The sequence below is a fragment of the Malurus melanocephalus genome, unplaced genomic scaffold (genome assembly GCF_030028575.1).
Source record: "Malurus melanocephalus ecotype Western Australia unplaced genomic scaffold, MMel_1.1 scaffold_95, whole genome shotgun sequence".
NCBI classification, from domain to species: Eukaryota; Metazoa; Chordata; class Aves; order Passeriformes; family Maluridae; genus Malurus; species Malurus melanocephalus.
Window position 1 is genome coordinate 1211624 of NW_026623327.1, and position 27891 is coordinate 1239514.

Genomic DNA, 27891 nt, shown 5'->3' on the forward strand with positions numbered 1-27891 from the left:
AGGAAATGCAGTTCTAGTTTCTTTGCTTGGAACTTTCACGCTTTAAGTCAATTAATACCCCAAAAAATATTTTTTCAAAAATAACATAAGRTAAAGCACAGTTTTTAAACACTTCCATGTTTACAACTATGAACTTGCTGCTAAAGGAGGGGTAGAGGCATACCAGCTTTCATTAAACTCACTGCTATTCTTGGACCTTGTATATGGACTTTCTGTTGTACACATTTCTACTTTTGAAAATATTTAATGTTTTAGAATATTCTGTATATGCTTTCTTAGGACTTTTGTTTTGTCCTGTCCAGGTTTGCAGTGGTTTTGCCTTCAGGCTGGCAAGTGTCATCTCTGAATGACACCTAGCCTTTTCTGTTCTAAGATCTTATTTTCAATCTATTTCTGGAAAAATATGAATTTTTTAAGTTAAAATGATTTATCTTCTTTTTTCCATTGTTTCACTTTCTGCCAGAAGGATTCAGAAATTTAGAGAAAACCCATCTTTCTGCTAGTATTCAGCCAGCCTTTTCCAGAAAGTATATTCTGCCCTTYTGTTAATGCAGCAGGGCAGAAGGGAAGGTGCCTTTTATATTGCTACAAAAATTGCTCAAATTTGCCCAGGTAGCAAGTGTTCAGAATACTGAGCATGAGAAAACTSAAGCAGAGAGCTCTAGACCTCTGCAGCTGAAGAGTTTATATTCTTTCCATGTTGAAAAAACAGCTTATGACTGAACAGAATATTTGCTGCTTCAATCAAGACCTGCTTGAGGCAAATTTGGGCTTTGGCACAGAAGTCCCAAACCAAAAGCAGGTTGACTGTAGGTTTCCTGGGCTGTCTGTGACTGTGCCTCTGGGTTTGGCTCGAGTGCAAACTGGACACTGGGTTGGTATCATTTGAGAGATAATTATACATGGAAAGCAGCCTCACAACCGGAGATCTGTTTAAGAAGTTCACAGGTACAAGAATACGTCAAATTAAGGTAGCCCTTAGAAAAAGAAATTCGTATTTATTACACTTACTCTGAGCCAAAAATCAGATTCTTTTTTTTTCTTCAGAATAAATTGCAATTATTTATAGCACACAGTTAATTGTAGTTGTTTATATGGCACTCACTGAGTGTATGTTTTCGTGTTGATGTGGTGATAATTACAGCATTGGTATGAATAGCAGAGCTTCAATRCACTCAAGCTGGAACAACTGGCAAGCACTAACATCCATGAACAGTACAGATGATTCCTCATTGTTTCAGATACATTTCAAATTTACTGAAGGGAAAGTAGTCCATGGATTTCCAAGGGGGTCTGCTACAGTACTTCATAAAAGTGCTCTAGACTTTTAATTTCACATTTCAGTAGGTCTCACAGGGGCTCAGTTGGTCTCTTTTAGGTTTCAGTGAGTTTCTGAATACTTCAGAGACACTGGCATTTCTCATATTCCCCTTTTTGGCCTTAGCATAACATGGTGAACTCTGACACTGGCTTTCTGATCTCTCCAGTGTAACCAACCCACAGGCAGGGAAAAACTGAGGAAACAAGGTTCAGAACCTTCAGCTGTTTCTTGAACCTATGCCTGAGTGAAAGGATGAGCAAAAGATAGAAGAGGAAGGAAAACAGAGATAAGAAGAAGCAAAATCAGTTGCCTAAGTGATTAMAACTGGTTTATTCACATCACTTGTGGCATAAATTAGCCATACAAGTAAGGGTCCATTTAGAAGTTTAGAGTGAAAAGGATTAAAAGAGAAAATTTCGTGGAAGTGTCCTAAAAATATTATTAAACATCCACAGAGAGTAGATGCCTTCAATTGATTTTTAAGAATAAAATATCTGACCTTCTCCTTTGGGTGCTTGTATTTGAAGCTTCTGGCTGCCCAATTTATCTTGAATCTTCTTTCAGGACAAGCTGGCCCTTTCAAAGAGGCTTCTTAGATATTAAAGRTAGTCTGAAACATGCAATTTCCTACAGAAGTAGCCTGGGAATACAAGCCCAGTATAAAGCAAACAAGAAAGGCTGGAAATTAATCTTTTGGAGGAAAAGCCCAATAGGAAAGAACGAAGATGCCCATCTTAACTCCCTAGTAAAAGATGTGCAGGATGATGCCTGCAAGCAATTGCTAGGCAGAGGAAAGCACATGGATGACATTTGGAATTTATTTCTCTCAAACAAAAAATGTAACCTAAAACTCATGCCYTGAAGAAAATTAACTCCTATAGCTCATAGGAACTCTCTAAACACTATCCAGTGAATTAAACCACTGATTTAGAGGTTTCTCGGGTAGCTAAAAAATATATGAAKTCTTCAGGGCAGCAAAATCTTTTCTAATAAATTTGTATGTCATCAAGCACAGTGCCAAGAAGWGCTGTTTCCATTTATGCCAGTAAGTGTGCTATGAAAACTCCTTTGCATGTCTGTAGTTTAATTTCCTTTTAGGGTCATTTCTACCAAAAATATTTTATTATACAGCTGGTTTATTTATTTTTCTTTAATGTAAGTTTGGCCTTTGAATTTGTTGGAGAAAACCAAAGTAACAGTTCAAGTAGTATCTAACATTCAATGTAAAGGGTCACAACACTTCTCTCTAGCTGGCATCTAGAGCACAAAAGATCAGTAAACAGTTAAAAATCCCCTTTTTGTGAGGGTATGTTCATACATACTGGAACATACACGAGGTCTTTTAAGAGGATTCAAGGAATGGTGAAGTTCAAGAAAAAACAGGGGAGCATGTGGATCTATTTCAGATCTGTTTGCTCCATTTTCTTTCCCCTGTGAGCAAATATCATATCATTCTGTGGGGTTTGTGCTTGTCACTGACACCGTGCTCTGTTATCATTCCCAGTGGGAGGAAACCTGGACCTAAGTGGAATCAGTTGAGGTATTTACGGAGGCACTAATCCCAGGTCTGGTCTGAGGGGAGGAAGTCCCAGTATGAATATGCCAGAGGTAGATGCTGGTTTGAGATCCAAATCCTGGGGTTGCAGGGCATGGCTGTACTGGGGAATTGTTTGAAGTGCAAAGGAAGCACCACTGCCAGTTTCTTGTGTGCCCAGTGCAGTGCTCTCTCTGCAGGCTTCCTGGAATTCCCTAGGGAGAAGGGGAGCTCTCTTTTAATTGGGAGGAAGAGAGGACAGAGTCTCAAGCTGTGTCAGGGGAGGTTTGGATTGGATATCAAGAAGATTTTCATCTCAGAAAGGGTGATTAGACACTGGAATGGACTTCCSAGGGAGCTCGTGGAGCCACTGTCCCTGAAGGTTTTTAAGGAAAGCCTGGATGTGGCACTGAGGGACATGGTCTAATTGACRTGGTAGTGTTGGGTCACAGGTTGGACTCAATGATCTCAGAGGTCTTTTCCAACCTAACTGTTTGTGTGATTCTGTGATTGTTCAAAGCCTGAAGTGAGCAGGGCTTTGCTTGCATTGGCACTGTGCTTATGGACAGAGCCTCGGCCAGGCAGTAGCTGAGCTGATTTCAAAACTCTGCCGAGCACATCCCCTCACCCTCGGGGTTCTGCCATCAGTGAGGGTGTCCAGCACTGGGTTGTACTTGCAGGGTTTGCTGTAATTACTCAACAAATGTTAGAAAGATGTTGCAACAACCAGCTTTATCTTCTGCCCCTCCCCAGGCCACCACCTGGCACATTTTTGCTAAATATTTTCAGGATTCATCTCYGGCATTAATAATGTTGGCTTGTTTGTTTGGTTGGTTGGTTTGCTTTGCTTTGTTTTGTTGGTATAAATTTGCTTAAAAATACTGATGTATCTTGTAGTACATCCAAGAACCATCACCAGGAGTTAGGTAGCACTTGGTTATGTATGTCTATGAGGAAAAAAACCCACAGTGCTGACAGAGTAACAGTGAAAGGTATAAATGACAAGTGACTTCAGAAGTGAAAAGCTTGCTGTCATATTTGTGTACTTTGTTATGTACTAAATAAAGCAAATGTAAAGTAAGTGTCAGTTATGGAATTCTTCCAAARTGATCTTTGATAACTAAGGTAACTTCTTGCTGATAGTTGCAGAATAACCAGTCTGAAAGAGAAGAAGTTTGTTGTCTTTTGTGACATTCATTCTTTTATTCTTTTGACATTCATCAAGCGCAAGCAATTATAAGCTCATGTACTCCAYATACTTACACTTGGAGAGTTGCCCAAGAAATACCTGGACTTTCTGCTGTCACTGTTATCCAGCATCACAATAAAAAAGAGACTGGAAGGGGCCTCCAGAAACAGAATTAATTAGATCTGGTTGCTCAGAGCTGTGTCCAGTTGTGTCTTGAATTCTTCCATTGAAATCGTTAATGAGGAGGTTCCACAGCCTGTCTGGACACCCTGTGTCAGTGTTTGGCCCCTCTCATGGTAAAACAACAAGCAAATAAATAAAATTTCCCATGTTCTGATTTATGACTGTCGTAGGCTGCAAGAAGGGTCTGGCTCTGTCTTCTCTGTATCCTCTGTATCAGGCAGCTGCAGACAGCAACACATTCTCCCCTGAGCCTTCTGTCCTGTGGGCTGAAGAGGCCCAGCTCCCTCAGCCTCTCCCTTTTTTTATGGATGATACACATCTGTCTTCACTTTATAGCTTTCTCTTGTGGATATATATCCATTTATCTAACTTCAAATTGGTTTTGATTTCTTTTCTTTTTCCTCCAGCCTGGATAATCTAACAGAAATATTTCTGGTAGCTGACCCCAATGAATGTGTAACTGTTGTGTTTTACCACTTATGACAGCATCTCACATACAGAATCAGAGATGGGCCAAGGAAGGAAGGTGAACAACTCCAGCTCTCATATCTGCTCAAGTGACAGATGYTTCAGTCCCTTAATCATCCTTGTGGCTCTTTGCTGGCTCACTCCAGATTGTCCCTGTCTCTCCTGTACAGGGGAGCTCAGATTGGGACCCAGTACTCCTGACGTGTCTCCCCAGGGCTTTGCAGGGGGAAGGATCCTCTCTTTGCTGCAATGCTATCCTAGTACAATGCAGGATGTCACAAGGGCTCGTTGCAATAGAAGACTGCTGCCTTACGATCAGTTTGGTGTCCATTAGATCACAAGGTCCTTTCCTGCAGAGCTCCCTTTGAGCTGCTCAGCCCTCAGTGGGTGGTGTTATCTGGGGTTATTCCTCCCCAGGTTCTGGACTTTGTGTTTTCCATTGTTGAACTTCCTGAGGTTCCTGTTGGCCCATTTCTCTGCTTCCCTTTGGATGGCACAACTCTTGGGCATATCAGCCTCTTCTGCCAGTTTCGCAACACCAGCAAACTCCCTGGGTGTGTGTTCTGTCTCATCACCTATGCCATTAAGGAAGAGATTAAAAAATATCACCCCCAGTCCACTGGGGACTGTCCTCCAGATTAACTTTGTGCTGATCACAACCTTTGGAGCTTGGCAGTTCAGCCAGTGTTCAATCCACCTTGCTGTCCRCTTACCAGGTCCATATTTCATTCCTTTGTCTATGGGGATATTATGAGAGGCCATGTAAAACCAAGGTGGACATTCACAGCTCATTTCATCCTAGGAGRCTCTCAGGTTGGTCCAGCATGATTTTCCCTTTTCCCAGGTATGTGACACCTATCCTTTCCTTGTCTGCAATACATCTGGGATGTTTTTCTAGCGGATTTGTCCCATTGCCTTCCCAGGGCCTGAAGTAAGGTTGAGCAGTCTGCTCTGGATCCCTGGATCCTTCTTCTGACCTTCTTGAAAGACGGGTGTGATATTTGTTTCTTTCTGGTCCTCCAGAACCTTCTCATCATCATGAGGCATCAAAATCACAACCACCTTTCAGCGATGACTGAGAGTGGCCTTGGAGGGACATCAGCCCAGTCCCTCAGCAGTTATGGGGAGATTTCATCAGGTCTCAGGATTTTTTTTATGTCTACTTTAGTTTCTTTAAATGTTCCCCAACCGGATCCCCCTCCTCTGAGTCTAAGACTTCCCTGTTCCAGGTTTCCCCAGATTTGGGGGCCTGGGATTCCTACCTGAACAAGTAAAGACAGAGAGGAAGAAGACATTGAACTCCTTGCATTTTCCATGTTCTCTCTCACCATTCCCCCCTCTCCATTTCCACTGTAGGCTCACATTTTCTCTTTATTTTGCTGCAGATGTACCTGTAGGAGCCCTTTTTGCTCTCCTCCACATTCCTCACCAGACTCAGTTCCAGGCGAGTTTTGGCTTTTCCAATCCTGTCCCTGAGCACTCAGACAGCCTCTCTATCTATACCTTCAATCAGAAAATGTAAACTTGGACTGCTGAAAATGTATGATGTGACAGATAATTTTATATTAAAACTAAGCACCCCAAATGCCACCATAACATAAATATGCAACACAATAAATATGATGGTAATGACTGTGATGTAGAAATATTTTTTTTTTCCCAGGAAAAGCTTTACCTTTTTTATTTTTTCATGTTCCATACCATTTTTTCATGTTTAGTTGTATGGAACACGCTTCAATTGCCAATGGGTGATAGGCAGCATGTTTAGTTTGTTACGTATTTGCCTTTGTTTCCTTCTTTTTCCTACTGTGTTAATAAAGACAAGTAAATTTTCCTTAAGTAAAGTTTCCAGCTCTCTCGGATTATTAAMAGTTAATATTTTTAGTCATGTGTTATTTGAAGAATGGCCAGATATTGGAGTAGGTACTAAGTGCACTTCAGTATCTCTTAAATATGTTTGAGCCTCTTACAAATAGTCCTACCACTTTTTGTTTGATAAGTAAAAATGTCTTTCTTCTGGCCCCAGACTTTCTAGGCAGAAAAATAATCCACATTGCCTTTGGAAAAGTCTTTATTTCACCTTTTTAGAGTATAAGCATATGCTGAGAAGCATTTCCCTGGCATATTGAAGTAGTCTCAAGTTTACAGCTGTCTTTGTCTGTCCTGCCTACATAAACAAAAGCTGATTCACAGGTAGGTCTCTTGTTGGTCCTTCTGTAAGTGGCAGACACTTTTAATCGTTATCTTGGTTTAATTTGTGTCCACTACTGTGCATGGTTGTTTGATATCGTCAGCCCAGTGCTGACGCTGAAGTTGGGTAATTCCTGCTTACTCATTAGCCTCTTGAATGCTCTTAAGTGAATGTGGTTTCACTGTATTTATGAAGAGGATCAATTAAGATAATCTTGGATTAATCCAATTACACTCTTTGGTCTTGCTTATGGCTTTCTTTTTCATCAAATTCACACAAACCCTGAAAAGACGTTGTTTGTGGTACTRTCATTATAATTTATTATAAAATTCTTCCCCTAAAAAAATGTGCATGTGTCCCTCATTGCATTCCACCATTTGAAGATTCACAAAACAGGTGTAACAAAGATTTTGATTATGTTACTTTCAAAATATTGTCTTTTAGGCACTGATCATACACACAGTAATATGTATATGGTCACTTTGAAACAACCCTGTCAAATTTGTGGTGCTGTTAAGACATTTAGTTTCACATTGGAGTTTTAGGATGTTCAAGAGGTTAAAAAAATGGGGCTTTCACCTGACAGCTTCTAAAGAGCTTGTGAAATGAGTCAATGCAAAGCAGGTAACATAAGATGCATTTACCTATCTCAGTTCAAAACTGTTAGCACATCATTAATGGGATAATMAAAAATACTTCTTGTTGAATGAGTGCTTTGATGAGAAAAACTGCTAAGAGCATAGAAGTGTATGGTGTGCACTGTAATATCAAGTTGATCTGTAATCATAATTTTTTAATGTGTCAATATGWAGGGGAGTAATCTGTCTCATTTAAAATAAAAATAAAGTGAGTCCRATTCATTTTCACTGGATCATTTGCTGTTGCTAATCCAGAGTCTTTGTCAGCTTGCAGGCTTTCTTGTGTGTTGTGTTTTTACACTTTTTACACTTCTGCTTAAAAGGCAGGTAAGATGATACTGTTAGCATTTTCTGCTCTTGTTTTTTTTTACTTGGAACAATAATGTGATAGACTTAAAATAGCTGCTTTTAGCAAATTCTATTTTTTGCATGTGTATTCATGGGGAGACAGATGGCCAGAGAAGGATAGAATGACTTTGATTTATTTGCATTAACAATTTTTTTTTCTTCTGTTTATGGTGTTGTCTTTAGTGTCATACAAATTCATTCATGAAATAAAAACTTTGATAGTCTTGGAGGGAAAAAAAAAATTGTGATCTCTGAACATGGTACAAATGGTATCAAAATATAGTTTATTGTGCTAAGTTTTGACAGAAAAAAATGCCACTTTGTGCTCTGAATATTTAACCAAAGGAAAGTCTCTCAGGACTTTGTCCCGTCTGCAGTATGAGTTAATCTCCTGTGGTTTATATTGGGATTGCAGGAATGATTCCTTCTTGCAACTTTGTGCATATTTCCTAGTGGAGTAATTTTGTTGTATTTCTTCTTACTCATATTGTGTGGCTTTAAACTTTGCATTCTAATTCTCCCTTATTTCAGACCAGGTTTTTTTTTCAGTATTTCTTAAAATTCCATGCAGACTGAAGTAGTAAGTCACTGGTTCTGAGTGGGTGTGTTGTCCTGTGGTATGCAAGCAGGTAACTGCTGAGTGTCTTCCACTTGCAGTGAAACCTCATCTCCAAATATTGTTCTAAGCACCTGGCACACAAGAATATTCCAGGATTGAGTCCTGCAGGCAATAAACATGATAAAGAGGATTAATTCCAGTAAATGAACGTACACATAAGGACTAAGATTTTTGCTAGTCATGTACTGCTTGTGTGTGCATAAACACTTTATAATGATATTGTCTCCTAGATTTCCTTTTCAATATTTCAARCTACTACAGCATTGGGAAAACTATCTGTGTATTCCAACTCTAGAACATRAAACAGTTGAAGTCCTCAGAGAACTAACACTGCAGAGTCCATGGAGCCTGACATGGCTGTTTTGTTTGTTTTAGACAGAATATTTGAAATCATGATTAAAGCTGATCTTTTCCTTCACTTTGGTAAGAAGGTTTTGATGTTTTTAGTGAGCTTTGAATTGTGGCAGAGAGACAAAGCCCATATTGTTCTTTAAAAACAAAAGTGTAGTGGGAAGACCAACCCTGTCTAAGTCCACGTGGGGGGAGGGAAAAAAAAAAAAAAAAGGAAGAAAAAGAAAGATAGAAAGAAAACCCATGGAAAAGCCTCAGCAACCAAAGCAGTATTTTCCCCCGTTCCTTGCAGGCCAGCAGGAGCAAACTGAGGCATCTCCTGCCCTCTGGCCCGGCCTGTGCTCCAGCGGGATGCGGGAGCTCCAGACCCGCGCTCCCGGGCAGGGCGGTGCTGCCGCCGGCAATGGTGGGACGGAGCGGAGCGCAGCGGGCAGGCTCTGCTCTCTGCCCTTTCCGGCCTTTCCCTGCATTTCCCTGCCTTTCCCGGCCTTTCCCAGCCCTTCCCTGCCCGCATCCCCCGGCGGGTCCCGGCCCCTCAGCSCAGCCAGCGGGGGTCGGGTTTTCTCTCTCCCCTTTCGCTCGTCCTTTTCCTCGGCGCACGGGCGGCTTGAAAATCGGAAATGATCTTAATTAAATGTTTTCTGTACAGAAACAAGCGGGCCCTTTTTGTGCGCGAGGCGAAGGCAGTAGACCTTATCACAAAAGACAAAAGCAAATATTTATCAGGGAACAAAAGATGTCCACGGTTGCTTGCAGCGGGGGAGATTTTTCTCTCTCTCCCGGTGAAGATGTTTAACAGCGTAAGATGTTTATCGGGGCTCCTTGTTGAAATTCTTTGTTTTCCCTGCAAGATCTACAAATGAAACTGTTTTTCTTTCTGTGAAGCACATAATGAAGCYCATGAGTTAAACTGCAGACAATGCAAACACCTGCTTGTCCCTCTGTTGACTTTGTGTTTCAAGAAGGTCTTTTCTGTTCCACATGATAATGGTTTGTGGGCTTGGTTTTGTTTGGGTTTTTATTTATCCCGTGTGGAGAGAAATGGTCATCTTTGCTGTCTTCACTTTATGTCACTTCTTATTCAGCGATTGTCTCCATGTTGTTAAAAGTATTCCTTCTTCAGAACCTTATGTGTCATCGAGTGAATAAGCTAATACATTTTACTGCTTTCCCTGTCTGGTTTATTTTTGGGGTTTTGTTGTTGTTGGTTTGTTTGTTTGTTTTTTTTTTTTTTTTTTTTATTTTTAAAAGCTCTGGTTGATGAGCTACGTCTGACAACTTTGCATTTTCAGCCTTGAACAAAAGGGAGGAAACGTTAGAATCCATGTAACCTCTTCCAGCATTTTTGCCTGTTCCCCTCAACTATTCAGTGCATRGAAAAGCAGTTTTACAGATGTACTTGAATGCGGATTATCCAGTGATTTCAGACGTGTGTACCCCTAAGACAGTATGATTTTTAATTGGTATATGAAATGTGAAACACTTTTATGATTATTCATCCCCAACAAATCTATTAACAGTTTTCTACAAAATCTTGCATAAAAGTTTAAGATATTGTAATATAAACCCCCACTTTCTCGAACTTGTGAAGGTACTACTTGGGATTAAATTTATGCACATGGCAAATGTTCAGTCTCATGATAAGGATTGTAAGTTGATGTTTTTGCACAGATTTCTGATACTGAACAACATAATTCATAGTAGTGCCTGTGATCAGTATTTGAAGTTTTTCTKTTATAGTTCACAGGATTTAAGGAACATTTTAAAATAGTTTTCYAGAGCAGTTTAGAATACAGCCATACAATGATATAGGCTTTTAAGTACAATGCTGAAAAGTAAAAGTGCTGTTTCATAACAAAAGTGTTATACTCAGACAGGGCTTGTCTGCTGTTTTAATATATTTCGTAAATGTTGAGGGTGGGGAGGGATTTCTGKTTTTTCACGTGAGTATAGATAGTCCTATTTGTTTGGGAAAATATATTCAAAGTGGTGGGACTCCTAGGAGCAAGCAYGTGTGGAATCAACACCTTTCAATTTCATATACATCATTACATTTTAAATTAATAATGTAACATAAWGCTTTGTATTGGGAGACAGAGTGAAATATTGGTTTTGTTTTGTTATTCGTGACCAGAACATTTTTCTCAAACTTCTTCTCTGAAACTTCACAGAGCTGCCAGTTTTGGAAGAACAATTCCTGGGTGTGTTTCTAAATTATTTATGGCCATACAGACCTTAAAGGTACCAGTTTTAGTGAAATCAAATTATTGTAGTTCTAATTTAACAGAATAGTTCCTAGATAAAGATGCTCTCTGATTCTTTATTTTCATAAATGGGTCTATTTCTGATTACAGAGCTTGCATTCTATTTTTCTTTTGTTACTGAGTCCAGATAGTTTGATATGCTTCTCTTAAAGTTGTATAGAAAGCCAGTAAAATAGATGGTCTCAGGACTTCCTTAAAACAGGTTAAAATATCCTTTTTTTTCTCTTTCTCAGTTCAGAGTTTTTCCTTTACCAGAGATACAGCATATATTCTGATAATTTGTTAAATTTGTCTCTYATACTTAGGCTTTTTGTATTTCTGATAATGCTAGAGTGAGTGTCTGGCAACTAAAAAATAAGTAGAGTATACAGTATTATGATTTTTTTCCATTTCAGTGAATGAAATTAATATCTGGGCTGTATTGAACTACTATCRTTTTCTCAGGGTCTTTGGCAGGACACAGGTACTTCAGTAGAGAGAGATTTATTCTTCAGAAACACAATTCTGTAAAATATTAAATGTCGTATACTTCTGGACTGCTTTTGCCCTCAAGATAAGTTTTCTTCTTAAAAAAAAAATAAAAAAAGAAACAAAGACTGCTCCAACTTTCTTTTCTAACAGCACATGCATTATCTGAGGATTTTATGGTTTTGAGTTTTATAAATACTGTAGTGAATTATTATTTCTGCAGAAGCAAGAAAGTAGAAAAAAGAGGGGGGAAGCATATATGCCCAAGCTCACAGAAAAAGCTCATCTTTTAGGATAACTTACCTTCTTACTTCTATCTGATAGTATACCCATAATATTTCTTTTATCTATATAGAAAAGAATTCACAAGGGTTAACATGGTCAGCAACACAGAAATAATGAAAACCATACTGCCGAGGAAAAAAATTGACTCTAACATTAGGAAATCATTTGTGCAATGGTAATGCATTGTTGCTGGTGATAACAATGCTGACCATTCTGTAGGGTGGTTGGTGGTGAAAAACCAAATTTAAAATTTATTTTCCAAAGCAATTGAAATATTTAGAGATGAAAGGGAAGGATATTAAAATAAGAGTATTTTTGCAACAGTTTTGTACAGATGGGATTGTAATTGGTGACATGGGAATAGTATATATACTGAAATATTTGAAATGCTAATGCATTTTTTGCTTCAGTTTTCCAACTGCCAGCTGTAATTATGGATCTCATTTAACAGATGCTAACACAGGGAGTAACTTCACTCCTGGAGTAGTCCCACTGAGACATGGAAGTAAAGTTAAGGCTCAGGTGCTTCAGCATTGTTGTAGATACAGTTCTAGGAATTCATTGGATGCTGCTATTAATACTGTCTGGTGCCTAGGTTACAAACCATTTGCATTTTGAATATTTTTGGTTATGTATAAACTAAGTTATGCACTGAAATTCTTTATCAAGATTAATGGAAGCCTTTAGATTTAAATTTATCACTGTTTGCAGTCCTTAAAATTTCATTATTTGTTGACAGAGGTGAATGAATCTGAAGTGGTTTTAGCTCCACAGAGCTCTCATAAAATTTGAGAGATGAATATGAAACGTTTTATGAAACTATTTCAATTGGTTTTATATTATTTTCTAGAGGGATGCATTATATRCAAAGAAGTGTTCAAATAACAGTAACAGTGCCTCTAAATTTCCTCTTTTCTTAATTTTAAAGAATATCTGAATAAAGCATSTGTTTAAAACAGGTTCTATACAAGCAAGTGTTCAGTTGGCAGAATAAACTGAAATAAAAACTTAAGGCTTTTATCAGTGTCTTCCCTCTGTRAAAATTTTATAAACACATTAAAAAGACAACCTGTTTTAGTATACTTATTGTTAAAATATAAAATCAACTAAATAAATAGAATAAATCTTGTTGTTTATTTATTGTGGTGGGTTTTTTTTCTTTTATCAATATTTAAATATATGTACCATTTGTAGTTCTGTTTTTATTTATTGGAAAACTGTGTTTCAGTGGGAAACCCTATATTTCTCAATCCAGTTTGRAAATTTAATGTTGAACTTTAAGGTCAAATGAAATGTCTTTGTAATTGTAAAATTAAAAATTATTAATATCCTGAATGACTTCAGTCCCACAGGACTCTTCAACAAGGATTTAGTAGGAATGGATCCAAAAATGTTCTGTATAATAATAATGGAAATCACTTTAAATTCTTTGTTGTGTAACAGGAAATATGTTCCTTTTTTGTGCTTGTTGAACAATTCTTTCAGAATTTGTAATAGTGAAACCATTTTGTAAATTCTAGGAAAGGGTAACATTTTTTCCTTCACTATAAGGAGAGAAMATCCTTACAGGATGAATAAGTGAAACCCTGAAGGAATGCACTACACAGTAAAATAAATTCACCTAAATTCCTGAAAAGGGACTAAGTTTATGATCTTGTGGTGCTGTGGTGTTGGTTGTTGTTGTTGTTACTACTACTATTATTATTATTATTCTTAATAATAATAATAATAATAATAATAATAATAATAATAATAATAATTTATTAATTAATTATTTATTATTCATTATTCATTATTGACTATTTATATTATTATTTATTATTTATTATTATTTTTCCCAAGTGATTTTAACATACTTTAAAGGTTAAAGTATCTTAAAAAAACAGAAAGCACTTTTTAAGCAACTTCTGAATGCTTCCGAATACATGAAAGACAGTCTGGTTCTGTGCTTCCTTTTGAAATTTAAACTTGGACAAAAGTGTTTTGCATTTGTTCAGTTGCCCTTTTTCTTCTTGCTTTGAAAGGATTGTAACTGAGAAGGGATTTATTTTGATAAGAACTAATAGAAATRTAATTATAATAGGGTGAGTAGAGATTACAAATGATTGTGTTGTTTCAGGTTTTCTAAATTATTCAATCATTATTTTTTTAATGTTTTTGGTCTCCTTATGCCAATGCAAAAAAGTGAGGGTGTGAGTAATGCAGTACTTAGAAGGTTAAGGTGAATTTCCAGGCTGAATGCAAAAGCAGTAAAAAGTGTAACAGGAAACTTCATATTGCTTCCAGGGCCAGATCATAACTGCAGAGGATAACACAGTGTGAAGTAATTTGCTGTCTGGCTTACGTGTTTTTTTTGAAACACACAACATACTATCCTTTTAGGCATTAACAGGGATTAAGTAAAAAATAAAATAAAAATCCCTGCTTTGTCAACCAGTGCAATTTATTTATTTGATTTTTTTCACGCATTTTCCAAGATTTCTTCTGTGCAAATTGAGAGATGGAGATGAACAGAGGTTGCTAATTATTTGCATAGTTTTATGGAAGATAACCCTCTCTATTTTTGGGCCCTTTGTCCCTTRCATCTCTTACTATTGCAGGTTCTTATTTTGATACCTACTTATTAGAGCCAAACAAATACAGGAGAGATCTCCATCTTGCCACTGTGCTTTATGCAGTCATGTTTGTCTTCTTGGTGTGTGAGTGGAAGGTGGCAGCAGTTTAATCAAGGCAGTGTATGATGAACTCTGGAAGGTTTTGGCTTTCACTTATTCCTTGAAAAGATGGACACATCCTGTACCTGCAGCATCTGGATACAAAAGGCATGAGAATATTCATTTCTTGGGTGAGATTTCAATCCAGTGGTGACTTATTCAGGCAAGAAGGGAAGAGATTCTCCATGAAGGGCTTTGGAGGGACATTAAAACTCCAGGAGAGTGAGAGGATGGTTTTGGTGAATAGGCAGGAAGCCAAAGTGGGAGAAATTTGAATGTGTTTGCCTAGCTATGAGGAGTACTTTGTGTTTAATGAAGGGAATGAGACAACAAAAGAGGAAGGTTTCAAGCATTTGTTTTCTCTGGAGTCTGAGTAGTACCAGAAAGGTGTTCCTGTTTTGTATGCAACATCAGGAACAGAATAAATGTATTTGGCTTAAGGATGTCACTAGTAGCTCTGCTGTAGTGAAAGATGTTTGTTAAAAAACTGCATGTTGTGGATAAAATTAGTTTTAAATTGATTTGTTTTCAAATTGGTTTAGCCATTCAGATTCAATTTTATCTAAGACATTGAGGGGTTTCTAGACAACTCTTTCCTGAATAACACKGTGGAGCTTTTTGGCATTAGACCCAAATTAACAGCATGCTGCATCATTAAAAAATAAAAGAGCTGCATTTTTTTCTTGGCGTAGATTTCTGCAAAGCAATAAAAGACTCCCTATGTTGATTACAAATATTGTAAAGTGTTTACTTTGCTCAATAAACTTGGAGCATTTCATGTTTGGATATATTGTATGTGGCCTCTTAAGACCTTTTCAATTTTTCTGCTTGTATCTTCTTTGATGGRGGTTTCAGGTCTCATGCAAGAGAGATTTTTGAAGGACAAAGCCAATGTGCATTGCAGGAAWAGCAAAGGCAGTGAAGGCATTTGCAGGCAGGGTACATGTAGGTTAGGAATCTTGCCTTTAGTTAACACCTATTGTTTTAGTGATGGAAAGTTGCTTTTTCCCAGTTCCTTCATATCTCCATATTTTAAAAAGGAATAAAATTGAACAGGTATGTAAAAAAAAAAAAATGCTTATCTTTATTGTTACATTGAAATACTAGAATTTATTTGCTATTAGAGATTTGCTCACTATTAGACCAAACACAAGTTTGTCTTTTTCCATTTCCAAGAACAAGGAAAGAAAGAGAAATTTCCTAGCCTCATACATTCTAGATGTTCTTGCCTCCCAAAAATAATTAATTGGAAGAACCACATACAACTTCCCAGYGAGGTCTGTGTGCTCTAAATCTCTTCCTGCATAATTCCATATGAGCACAAAACTTCCCCAGCCASAAACTTCAGGTCTTAGGAATTGTARAAATGGTTTACAGCTGGCTAAAACCTTCAATGTCAAGTATTGATAAAAATGTCTTTTGCTAGCCTGGTAATAAAGGAAAAGTCAAGGATGGACTATCCCTGCCTCAGGCAGGAAAGGAGCTGGCCCTGGACTTCTTCTCTAGGGCAGTGCAGGGARTGCATTTCTCAAGAATTAGACCTCAGTCACTCAATATTGATCTCAGGTCATGTCCTAACCATTAGAGCTGGCTGAAAGCCAAGAAATTATTTGCACAAAATATTTTTGTGCTGTTTAATTTTGCTTTTGCATTTCATTGCAGCAGGAGCRAGGTTTCCATGCCTTTTGGTGTTGCACGTGGATAAAGAGTGTACCATATGGGAATAGAGAAGTCATCATGAAATAGCTAGTGGACTGGAATCCCATCCTGTTCATCCCTCTTACAGGGATGCAGATCAGAATCWCTTGTTTTGTTTTCTGTCCTGAAAATTTAAAAATTCTACCTTGTAGAATACGTTCTTAAGAAATGCTCATATTTTTACTTGTTTAACTGATTTTTTACTGGTTCACTGTTGGTAGCATTCAGTGGATCACTTTTATGCCATATCCTACTGCTATGCAGAATCATATTCCAGGTATCCTTCATGTTGAATAACACACAATGTCAGRCAGAATTGACATTTATGAAAAATAGAAATATGAGTGCTAATATTCTTACTGTGAAGTTCTGGAGGCTGTTAGTAAGAAAGTTTAATCAACCATTAAATAATCAATAGTTACTAGTTCACAGAAAGTTCATCAAAATTTTAATTTCTTTGGTTCCAGGATATTTGAAGTTATCATTTTCAACAGCCTTGAGGAGTTAGAAGTCTCACTCCCATAGAATTTAAAAGTAATTTGAACATTTTATTACCTCAGGCTTCCTTGAAAATCCCAGCATGCRTGGGATCTGCTATTCTTTTATCACTGAAAGCAGTGAATCGTGGATTCTAAATTTCTTAGTCATTGGAAATACATGAAACTGGGTAACAAGAARTGAAACATTCTCAGGTAAACTTTCAATTCTTCAGAAAATTTGTAGAGGAACTTTTAAATATGTCATAATGAGTAAATTCAGTTTCATTTTTCTTCTTGCTTGTGTTTACGGTTTATCTGATTCTGTGAAAACAACATGTTAAGGATTTCATAACCTTTTTCTTTTTATTAGTTGCACAATTTAGATAAGAGAGCTCCTTTTACTGGGAAAGATTTGTTATGTGAAGACTTTTAAGTGAAAAACATTTTTTTCCTATTCATAGTGCCAGCAGAAAAAGTATTTGCTATCTCTGTCTCTCTTGAGATATCTAAAATTGTCTTTGGACTGTAATCTTGAATTACTCTGGAAAATATTCAGGCTAACTTAGTAGTCATTGTTTTATTTTATCTCAGTTTTATTATATTCAGTTAATCAGTCAAAATTTTCTGGGAAAAATAATTTCAGTGAATAAAATTTTCTGAGTATATTTCTTACCTTCAGTTTTGCTATCATATGACCAATAATTCAGCACCTTTGTCAGCCCCTGAACTCTTAGGGCTTCTGGGCTATCCATAGTCTTTCTCAACTTCAGAAGCAGTTCATATGGATCCATATGACACACACTTGTAGAAAAAAAAAAATAATATGTTATTGTACTTCGGGTTTTGGAGCATGTGAACCAGTTTTGTTTCAGATGAAACAAATATGGGAGATGTTCTCCAGCCAGGAATTCAAAATCCAGAGGCAAACTAGCAGTGAAATACTTCTAGCACAGGCATCAAGTCCTYAGTACCAAGTTGTAGCAAGAATTACCTTGCATCCTGGAGTTGGAGCAWTTTCTTGGAAAGGGCTTTGTGTGTATTGACCCTTTCATGCACAGAAAATGAATGGCTTAACCATCATATTGTCTGGACTGTCAAATTGTCTATTTCTGTATTTAAAATTTTAAAAAAGGATTGTAGGAATGAGCCAACAGCATTGCCCTTCCTCTTCCATGGTTAGCATGAATTTTAAGCAAAAATGGTAAGGTGGAAGGAAACACTGCTGAAATCTGRGCCCTCTACATCATCTCCTGGATAAAGGTGCCCTCCTACAGTTCTGAGTGAAAAGGATGAGAGGTGGGATTAAATCATGTCCTTGGTATACCCTGCTGCCTGACTGGAGACAGTGATCTGATAAACATACCGAGGACTTTTGTACTGTATTCTTCCCTCCTTCCTTCCCATCTCCCTCTCTTCCTTCCTCCCTCTGTCCCATCCAACCTTTACTTCTGTTAGAGTACTGCTGAAGGACAGAAGGGAGAGGAGGAGTCCTCACCCTTTTCCCTGATCCGATACCTGCCCTTCCATCCCTGGCTGTGGGATCATTCCCACTTGCTGCACAGCAACATCCCAGCTCCAGCYTCCTTGGCCTCCTGGGAATCCGAGTGTCAGGTGTGAGGTAGCTCAGCCAGCTGTGCCATCCTGGGATTTCAGGGTGTTTGTGCTGGGTCAGTCATACAGAATGAGCAGGAGGTGAGTTGAGGGTCAAACCCCAGATTTAGAAATGCACAGTCTTAGTCAGAGCGCAACCTCGGTCTCTGTGGAGTAAAAAGACTCCTGAGTAACAGTAAAATAGGAACTGCCTGTCATTACCAAGCAGTAGGATGAGATCTGCAGGGAGGACAGTTTTCACCGTCAGGAGATGGGGTGTATTTAATGTATGGATAAGGAACAATTGTGCCGGGCTGTGACTCTGCTGTGATAAGCCAGAAGTTTCATCACCAGATTYTATAATGCAGAAACTCTTAAAAGAGTGTCCTTCCTAAGTGTCCTTCCATTTGCTCTGCTTCACAGTTCAAACTAAAATATGCTGCGGAAAACTGTCCATCTTGTCAGAAGCTGGCATTTTTAAAAGCAAAGAGTAGTAATGTAAGAGTGATTTGTCTCTCCGGAAACATTACCTTTTGATGATTAGATAACAGTAGAATAACAGAGATCTTTTGAGGCATTTATGCAAAGAGGCTTGTTGTTAAGCCCCGAGTACAGTCTGAATTCAAAAGGCAAGATCAGGGTGCTTTTTGACTTCCTCTGTCCTGTGGTTTGTGTATCTCAAGACGACAGCTGTAGATCAGAGGACTGACGTGCTCTTGGCAAGTGATGGGTGTTTGTGAGCAGGAACTTCCTGGGAGATATTGACCTGGTCACGGGCAGCTGCTCGGAAATTTGTKAAGTAATCTGTCTAATATGTCCAAGGAGTAGCATATCTGCATCAATCCATCCAAATGCCTCAGGAATATCAATAAAGAGATAATAAATCTGATAATTCTCTGTGATCTGCTCTGGTGTGAAGCTACTGGGGAAGCCTTGTACAATATGAAGATTAATTCTAGTACCCATTTATTAGGGTGAAAAATGCTCCATGCCAGAACTGTGGCTGGTGAAAAATTCATTTCAAATTAATTTCAAACTTTATTTTCTAAAATAATCTGCTGTCATAAAACTGAATGGCAACCAATGGCAATTGCTGAGGATGTTTTCAAAAGGGAAATAGAATCCAGGTTTACAGAGTTTTCCAGTTTTTTTTTTTTTTTTTTTTTGCTTTTGTGAATCCCTCCTTTAATTTCTGTTCAGCAAAAAAACATGGCTTTCTTTGCTTGTTCTAAATTTTAAACCATAGTAATGATAACAATAAACCATTCAGTATAACAATGTAAAGAGGTAATAAATATATTTAAATAGTTAATATCCTTCCCTGATTAGGTACATTAGTTATAAATCTTTTGTGAGAAGGAAAAAAAAATTGTCCTTTCAGGCACAGTCCTGAAAGTCAATATTTTTTTGTTTCCTTCAWTGATGGTAGACATAAAATCAAGTATATAGTCTATAAATTATGCCATACATAATTTGTTTAATTTTTTCTCTGTCACACCCTCTCAGACACTTTTAGGAAAGAATCCCAGCACTTCTGATTCTGACTTAATTAATCAAATTAATTCGCTAGTACTTTAGTCTATATCTTGGTCAGTAACAGAAATTTGTATTTATTTATAAAATAAAGAGCAGAAAGGAGGAGTTGAAGTTTCAATTTACAAAAAGAAAACTGAGCAACTATTACTTCACACAAAATACTGTTTTCACAATTTGAGTCTGCTAAACTGGAGCATTTGGATTGCAGACTTCTTAAAATTTTATAGATTTTTTTAATATATATTCTTAAATTTTTGCTGGACAAAAATCTGACTGTGCCTTGAAATCAAACAGTGCTCTTTATCCTCTGCTCATACCACCATCCTAYCATAGTATCTGCCTTCTGTAAATCTAGATAAGGAAAAAATTGTGTTGAAAGCAAAGTAGGTGGTGGAATCCAAGCATCCCATTGCCCTCTGACAGTGCAATCTTGCTCCTCAGAAGCACAAGCTCTGCTGATGCCACTTTGTAGACTCCTCTGCACCGACTCTTGGAAAAGAGCAAGATGACTACAATGCCTGTTCAGCCAGTGGTGGCTGTTCAACACTGCACCACATGTATTTTTCAGAATATCCATTTTCCCCCATTTTGTAAACATTTTGGACAGACCTGTGATCTTTTTTTCTTTTATGCCCATTCTTTAGAAAAAACTTGCCTCTCTCCTTCATGTGCTTCTCTGGTGTGTGGCTGAGAAGATGCAGCCCAGAGAATGTGGTTGAGGGTTCACCTCTTCAAGGGAACAACTAATACAGGACAGGGTCACAAGATGATTCGAAGTCAGACCAGGCTGGGAGATAACCTTATCTTTCCTTTAGCAGATSGTTCAATCCATGGAATCCTTAAGCAGAGCTTGAAGATTTTATTCAACTTTTATCTTAATTTGGAAGGCAGCAGGCCATGCTTGTTTCATTGCAGTTTTTTCCTATTACAYTTACCTTAAATAAGAGGTTCTTCTCATTCCCTATGCAGGGGAAGAATTGTGAGAGCATTCAGCATTAAATGTCTCAGTATCATAAAATTGTGTTCTGGTGTTTTTTCCCATCCCATGATCTCTGTTGTCTCTCACAGAATTTGCTTTTGTTTTGCTTTAGGAAGAAAAATTTCGATTCCCGTTGTAGCTTTTCTGACATCTGACAAGATATTATTTTCAGAGAGGTATTTTATAGCCCCTTATTAAAGACTTATACTTTACAATTTTGAATGTAACTTATAACTTCTTATTCTATGGATTTTAATCCAGCTTCATAATTGTTATATTAAATGTCAAGTTTGTTCTGCTWTGAAGTAGAGAGTGCTGGTGGGGCCTCATTTCAGGATATTCAAAGTGGATTTGACCAAAGTTCCTTGACACTGATTAATTTGTATCWAGTATTCTTCACAAATGCTTTTCTCCTGAAAGATCTGATTTATTTTAGGGCAGAAGAACAGGTTTTAGGTTATTCTGTGCCTTTTATTSAGAGTGACTATCACTGTGATTGTGAATAGGGACATCAGGTTATGCAAAGGAGTAATGAAGGAGAAAGTCCTACTATGCTACAGCYATCGAGTTTTATGCTGAATGGCTACCAACTGAGGGAATGAAATTTCCATTTATTTCTTAAGCCACATAGCAAAAACAAAACCAGTTCCTGATGACATTAGAATATCTATTTCAAAGGTTAACAATGTTGCACAAAARTTAGTTGAAACACAAGAATTTTACTTATGCATGAGTTTGTGTGGTGGAGATATGTGTATACACTAATAAGGAAAAGTACTTAAAAGCATGTCAGGCTTGTTTTCATGTTTGGATCCCATCTTCAGTGTGTCCATGTCTGACAGTTTGAACCATGAATCTCTTGTGGTTTAGCCTTGTACCCATTAAGTAGATACCCAGACATAAAACACATTGGGACCAGTGTTATTTAATATCTTCATAAATGACAAATTATATTATTATTAATATTGGGATAATTTGCTCTCTATTTGTGCATACCTAAAATATGTATTACTTCCAACTGAAAAAGGAMTTCCTCTATTAGAAATAATTATTTAAACTCAGATACATGAATTATAAGAAAATAAAATTTATTTCTATTCTGCCAGTAGGTACTTGGCCTACAAACTTCTTAGAATAGATAATTGAAAAATATTTATTTTCTGTCTTCACTCATGGGAAGAACTTCAAATTCAAAAAGGCACTTTGTGCAAGATATTTTCTTCAGTCTTAAAACTATATARTTCAACTGTGGTCTTCATACCTTTAATTAAAACAGAGTGCTAGGGGGGTTCTGCTGCTCCAGACAAAGAGGTTAARAGAGATATGATATAATTTGTATTTAATAAAATAAATTATTAAATTAGTCTCTTGTAAAATCTTGTCACTCCATTGAAGTCATTCATGTTTACAAACTACCTTGAATTTGGCTGAAAATCTTGTGAAAAGAGAATGCCTGAAGATAATGTTATACATTTTGTATATTATTTTAAATTGGGTTTGTATTTCTTGTGGTCTCAGCTTGCATTAAAACAATCAGCTCCTCCCTCTCCAGTTTCCCTTTCTGTGTGTGTCCGTATTGATTATCTACAAGTCTGTGTGGATTTAGGAGCAGGGGTCAGTTTCCACTATGGTTAATGCATWATCAGAAAAATTAATGAAATTCCAGTTATACAACCGTAGATTAGACAAAGTTCACTTTTGTCTAATCCTAAGGTGCTTATTCTTCACTCTTGTACAATTTGGTGGTGGAATCACCATGCCTGGAGCTGTACAAGGTGCAACTGGACATGGCACTCAGTGCCATGGTCTAGTTTACAAGGTGGTGATTAGTTTTCAGCATAAATGGTTCTATGKGATATGTTGAAACTCTTGCAATGGTATTCAACATTATATTGTCGACTGGATACTTGACAAATAGATGGAAGCTGATAAATCTTCACTTCCCTTTACGCTTTACTTCTAAACTATTATAAACTCTACTTCTAAATGGTGAAAATCACTTTCTCAAAGAAAGGCACTGTATTATATTTGTAGGTAAAAGACATAAAAACATAGCTTGAACTCTAGAAGTTGAGTTTGCCAGCTTGAGGAGGGGGGAAGTTTGTTTTTTTTTTTGTTTGTTCATTTGTTTTTGTTGTTTTTCTAATTCTTTTTTCTTCCTTGTGAAACATCAGACTTAACAWGGGTGACCTGAATTCTGATAATCTTGGCATTACACAGTGCAGTGTTTTTACAGAGTCTTTGTTTCTGAAAGAACTTTGTCTTTATTTTACAGGACTAGAAAGTTACATTTTCCATAGATGTAATCTTCTGCCTGCTGTGATGCTCCACCCTGAGTGATGGCACATGCAGCACTGACTAGCACTGGCGAATGAATGAGATTTCTTGCAATAAGGTAGGTTTCACTCTTTTATAATTACACTTCTGTTTAATATAAGGTTTTCCTAACAGGTTTTCCAAGTCTTTCACTTCACCTGGACTTTTCATTGGTTTTGGTGGCTTCCTCTGTGTGGGTATTTAYGCAACAAAGTTATTAATGAGTCCAGGTGTTGTAGTGAGCTACAGTGTTCTGTGAGCTTTCATTCGCCTCAGAGCCTTGTTCCAAAGCATTCTTGGGATTTTGTGACTGTTGCCTGTGACTGCAGGTATACTTTCTAGTCCCTGTGCACGTGTCATCAGAAAGAGCATATCTCAGCATTCCATAGCCAAGGTTGTTTCCTAACAGAATGSCTTAATGAGAGTGATTTGAGAAGGTTTGCATGCTACTTATGATATTATTCTTGTTATTAATGGACATAATCTCTGGTTGAAGTGCAGTGCAATGAGTAGATAATACCTAATGGCCTTGGTTCTCCTTTACTATTTTCTCACTGGAGCTAAGAGACATATTGAGGTGAGAGTTTGTTACTTAAATGTGGGACTGGTGAATGTGACACAAAACCTGCMATAGACCCACAACCATCTGGAATGGCAGCTGAGCCCTTGGCAGGATGCTGTAGGGTATGCAAAGTRCACGAGTTGCCTGTGCTTAGCAGTCCTACCCTATATGTTAGATTTCTCTTTCAGGAAACTGTCAAAACTGGTTCAGTTTGGATTGTGATAGATAATCCCAGATTCATAGGTGATGTTGGAGTTGAGGGATACCTGGAGACTTTCAAGGAAAGGAGGGTTTGAATGGAGCAGAGCAAGACAAAAACTAGGAAGGTGTTGGACAGTAAAGGGGGCTTATTTTATTTTCCATTGATTGTTTTTCCTACTTATGCTCTTCATGGGCTGGCAGCTCACCACCTTCAAGTGAGTGACAACTTTTCTCAGTTGTTGTGCCATGCCTTATTTCCCAAAAAGAAATKTACTAATTGCTCTATGCTGTACTGCATCCCCTCACTGTGTACGAAGAGCAAGGGAAAATATTACTGTTGGTATCTGACATGTGGAACTAATTTGCCTCCTTTGGAGTTCAGGGAGAGGTCTTGGCTATTACAGTAGATGAAAACATTAGGAATTATAGGCACCTCACCTCGTGATGCTTCATTTGTAGTTTACATTTGTGATGATATACTGTGGATAAAATATGGGGACCATATCCTGGCCCCATTGAAATCAGTGGGAGTTTTTCTCTTAATTTCAGCTAGGCCATGACCCTGRGAATCTCTACTGGCTCCTGGTGAAAGATTTGTTCTATTCCTGCCCCTAACTAGACCTCCTCTAAGGACTTAGTTTTTAATATTGCCACTAAATCTGCTTCTTAGGTAATAATTCTCTCTTATTGAAATTTATTTGTACTCAATTTGGAGGATCCTCTGCTCAAAGGAAAACATGTTTCTATACCTATATTTTTCTATCCTTAAATATGGCAGTATTGTTAGAGGTAATTATAGACTGACTCTCAGGAAATAGTATCTGATGAGAAGAGAAAGGACTTCAGAACAATTTAGCAAAGGATAGGGTGGCAATCCTACAGGTAAGATATTATTATACAAGAGCTGCAAGAAACAAGGTTTAACTCTGAGAGAAAAGATAGATCACTTAATAGCTCTTTAATATCATCAGTTTCTATGATTGCAAATTCTTTCCTTGTGCATATTGTGGATTTTTTCCATTACTAACAGTTTGGATTTGACGAGCTTATCTTTTCCGTGGSTGAAAAGATGTACTTTAGTGTTATTCTTGCTTTAGTAAGACACTTTCATATTCCCACTGTTGGAGCTTTTACTGCTTACAGGTCATTCAGAATTTACAAGCCCTTTGACTAAAGGGCATCAGAATTCTTGTTTTCTACATAATATTTATTTTCTATCAGCTGATCAGTGAAGCTCTTTGCTCTGATGTAKTCCACTTATTGCATAGAGCAGGCATGAGTATATTAAAATTGTTGTATGACATATGAAGTTGAATTTTGATTGTCAAAACATGAATGCTTTATCAAAACTATTTCCGACTCTGAAATATTTTCTTAATGCAACTGTTAATTTCTTCTGAAAAAGAGATAAATGAAATGCTGGGTGTGCTCTCACCTGATACCTGGTTTATCTCTTTCAGTACCTCAGGCTCATCAGCTCCTATTGGAAGTTTCATTCTATTGGTGGACCTTGTTTCAGGAATTTTACAATGCTTTACATTAGAAATCTCTCCCAGTTTGGGCTGGGTTTTAAGAAGTACACAGTTTATGCAGTGTATGTGTCCATATCCATCTGCGTGCTCAAGTGTCCCTGTTGGGGGTTTAAAGTTGAATGGTAGAGATTTAAAAAATCTCTTCTGTGTGTTGAGGCCAAGTGTCCATATGAATGCTCTGTTATGCTTTGTTACACAAAATTATGCCAGGAAGGAAAGCCACAAAAGGATCAAGCCATTTATTGCCTTGGCCCATGGTGCTAATTTACCATTTTATGCTCCCTGCATTTTGCATCATTCCTTTAAAACTGTGCARAACCCATATTTTCCATCTTGAATTCCCTTGCCTTGACTCCCACAGATAAGTGYTCTGGCTCTGGCACTGCCTCCTGTCTAAGATGGTTAACATTGCCGAGGGAATGGGGGAAAGGTGTTTTCACCAGGGAAGAAATGTGGTGTCGATCTACCGTGGGTGTTGCTGCATTTAGTTCCCTGTGCTCTTCCTGGTGTCATTGTCACCTTGTCTACTGAACTGTGAGAGATGTTTAGGGCAGTCATGTTGAGTACATGTATATTATATATATAATAAACCAAAATATTCAATCTTGATAGTTCCTGTTACTTGTGGAACAACCAATATTAATTCTTTTCTTTGTTAATTAACTTGCCAAAGCAAACCWCTTATTCACCTGAAAGAATACCAAGCAAACAAGAGTCCAGTGTTCTTCTCACAGCTGTCCCAGATGTTCAAGTATTTGAAGTATCCTGTAGGTATAGCCTTAAACTAATTTGTAAAGAATGTAGTATAAATAAATCCATTTTTTTAATACAAGACTTTATAGTGATAAGAATGTTTGATGGAGKGAAAATGATTCAGTGCAATTTGTAACTTGGAGAACACAATACATTTGACTCCTTTTTCTGTATAATACAAAGAGTTCATCTGTTTCACAATGTTCATTTTTAATTAAACATTTTATCATTGCACAGCCTTTTATTGACATTCCTCATAATAGAGCTGATAAGATCTTGACCTACTCTTCAATACAGCAATGTATAACTCAATATTCTGGCACACAGTGTTCCCTTCAGAATTAAACACATGATTTTCTGATTTAATTTTAAARTGTTATGTACTTTTAGTCCCATTTATTTACTTTAACTTCCTAGATTTATGCCCTTTTTGACTTACGCATTTTGGATGTAACCGTTTCTTGGGCTGTCATTCCCATTTGCTCAAGCTTTTAGCTTCTAGATCACTTTTGTGAATCTTTTTCTCCTTTCTTTTTTTTTTTTTTTTTTTTTTTTTTTTTTTTTTTTTTTTTTTTTTTTTTTTTTTTTTTTTTTTTTTAATTTGCAATAAGAGGTGATTTATTACCTAATCTTATTTCTTACTGTACCTTTTGAGTTCAATTTTGATGAGGTGTGCTAACTTCACTCACTACTGCCTTAATCACAGAAAATCCTTAAGATACTTCATGGGAAGTGATTCCTGAAGATCTCCCCAAAGATGAATAACAAAGCTGATCCCTGTCAGTAACCTTCCAGAACCCTGTGATGATATAAAGCTTCCCAGGATCATGTTTTTATCCAGAATGATAAGAATCCCTGTAGCCTGGCAGGATTTTGTCACCTCCAGTGGATGTGCACCAGAGAAGTGGGAACCAGTCCCTTCAGTTGGTRGCAGCTGCTGTGGTGCTGCTGACATGGGAGAGAGCTGGAGACAAGCTGGCCATGGAGCAGCATTCAGAGGAAATAAGCCTAAATTAAGTTTCCATTACATGAAGTTTTAGTGTTACTCTAGATGTGAAAACCAGAATTCTCTGAGAATTTGCTGCAGCAAATCCCTTCTGAGCTGAGCACCCACTTACACATTGAAATGTTTGAAGACCTTCAGGTGCTGCAAGTTGTGTCTTGCAACTTCTTGACTCAAATTCTCAGTCATTTCCTCACCTCTCGCTGTATCAGCTGTCTCAGATGACAATCTCTCAACTACCTTGTGTTTCTCTTTCTTTATAAAGMCGTCTTTGCTGTTCATCCTGCTACTGCAGGCCTGCCACTATTCACTGTAAATGTATATTGATTTGAACTGATGATTTTGAGATAATATAATGAGCCTATTTGAAATTCCTTCATGTAATAAACCTGCAGAAAATGTAGAACTGCCTTGCATTTAGGAGGAGCTTCAAAGATGGGAGAATGCTCACCTCTTGAGGATGTTTTCCTTGCACTGTGGCAGATTAAAAAATCTTGTTTGGTCAGCATAGCAGAAGTTAAAAATCACACAGRACCTCTGAAGTAGAAAGTTACAATGTGTCTGGTGTGTATCTGTCAAAGTCAAACCTTCCAAGCTCTTTGGTTGTCAACAAGCTCTAGATCTTCATGGATAAATAGGTATGTAATAAATTTAAATAAGTACTTATTG

General features: G+C 37.4%; 1 long non-coding RNA gene across 2 annotated transcripts in view; it reads left to right on the forward strand.

Annotated features, from left to right (window-relative positions):
* Positions 1-27891, forward strand: part of LOC130575012 (uncharacterized) — a 313637-nt gene that overhangs the window by 23151 nt on the left and 262595 nt on the right. For both annotated transcript variants that reach the window (XR_008965511.1, XR_008965510.1), the window contains exon 2: positions 23131-23250. This is a non-coding gene — a long non-coding RNA (uncharacterized LOC130575012). The remainder of the gene's footprint in view (positions 1-23130; positions 23251-27891) is intronic.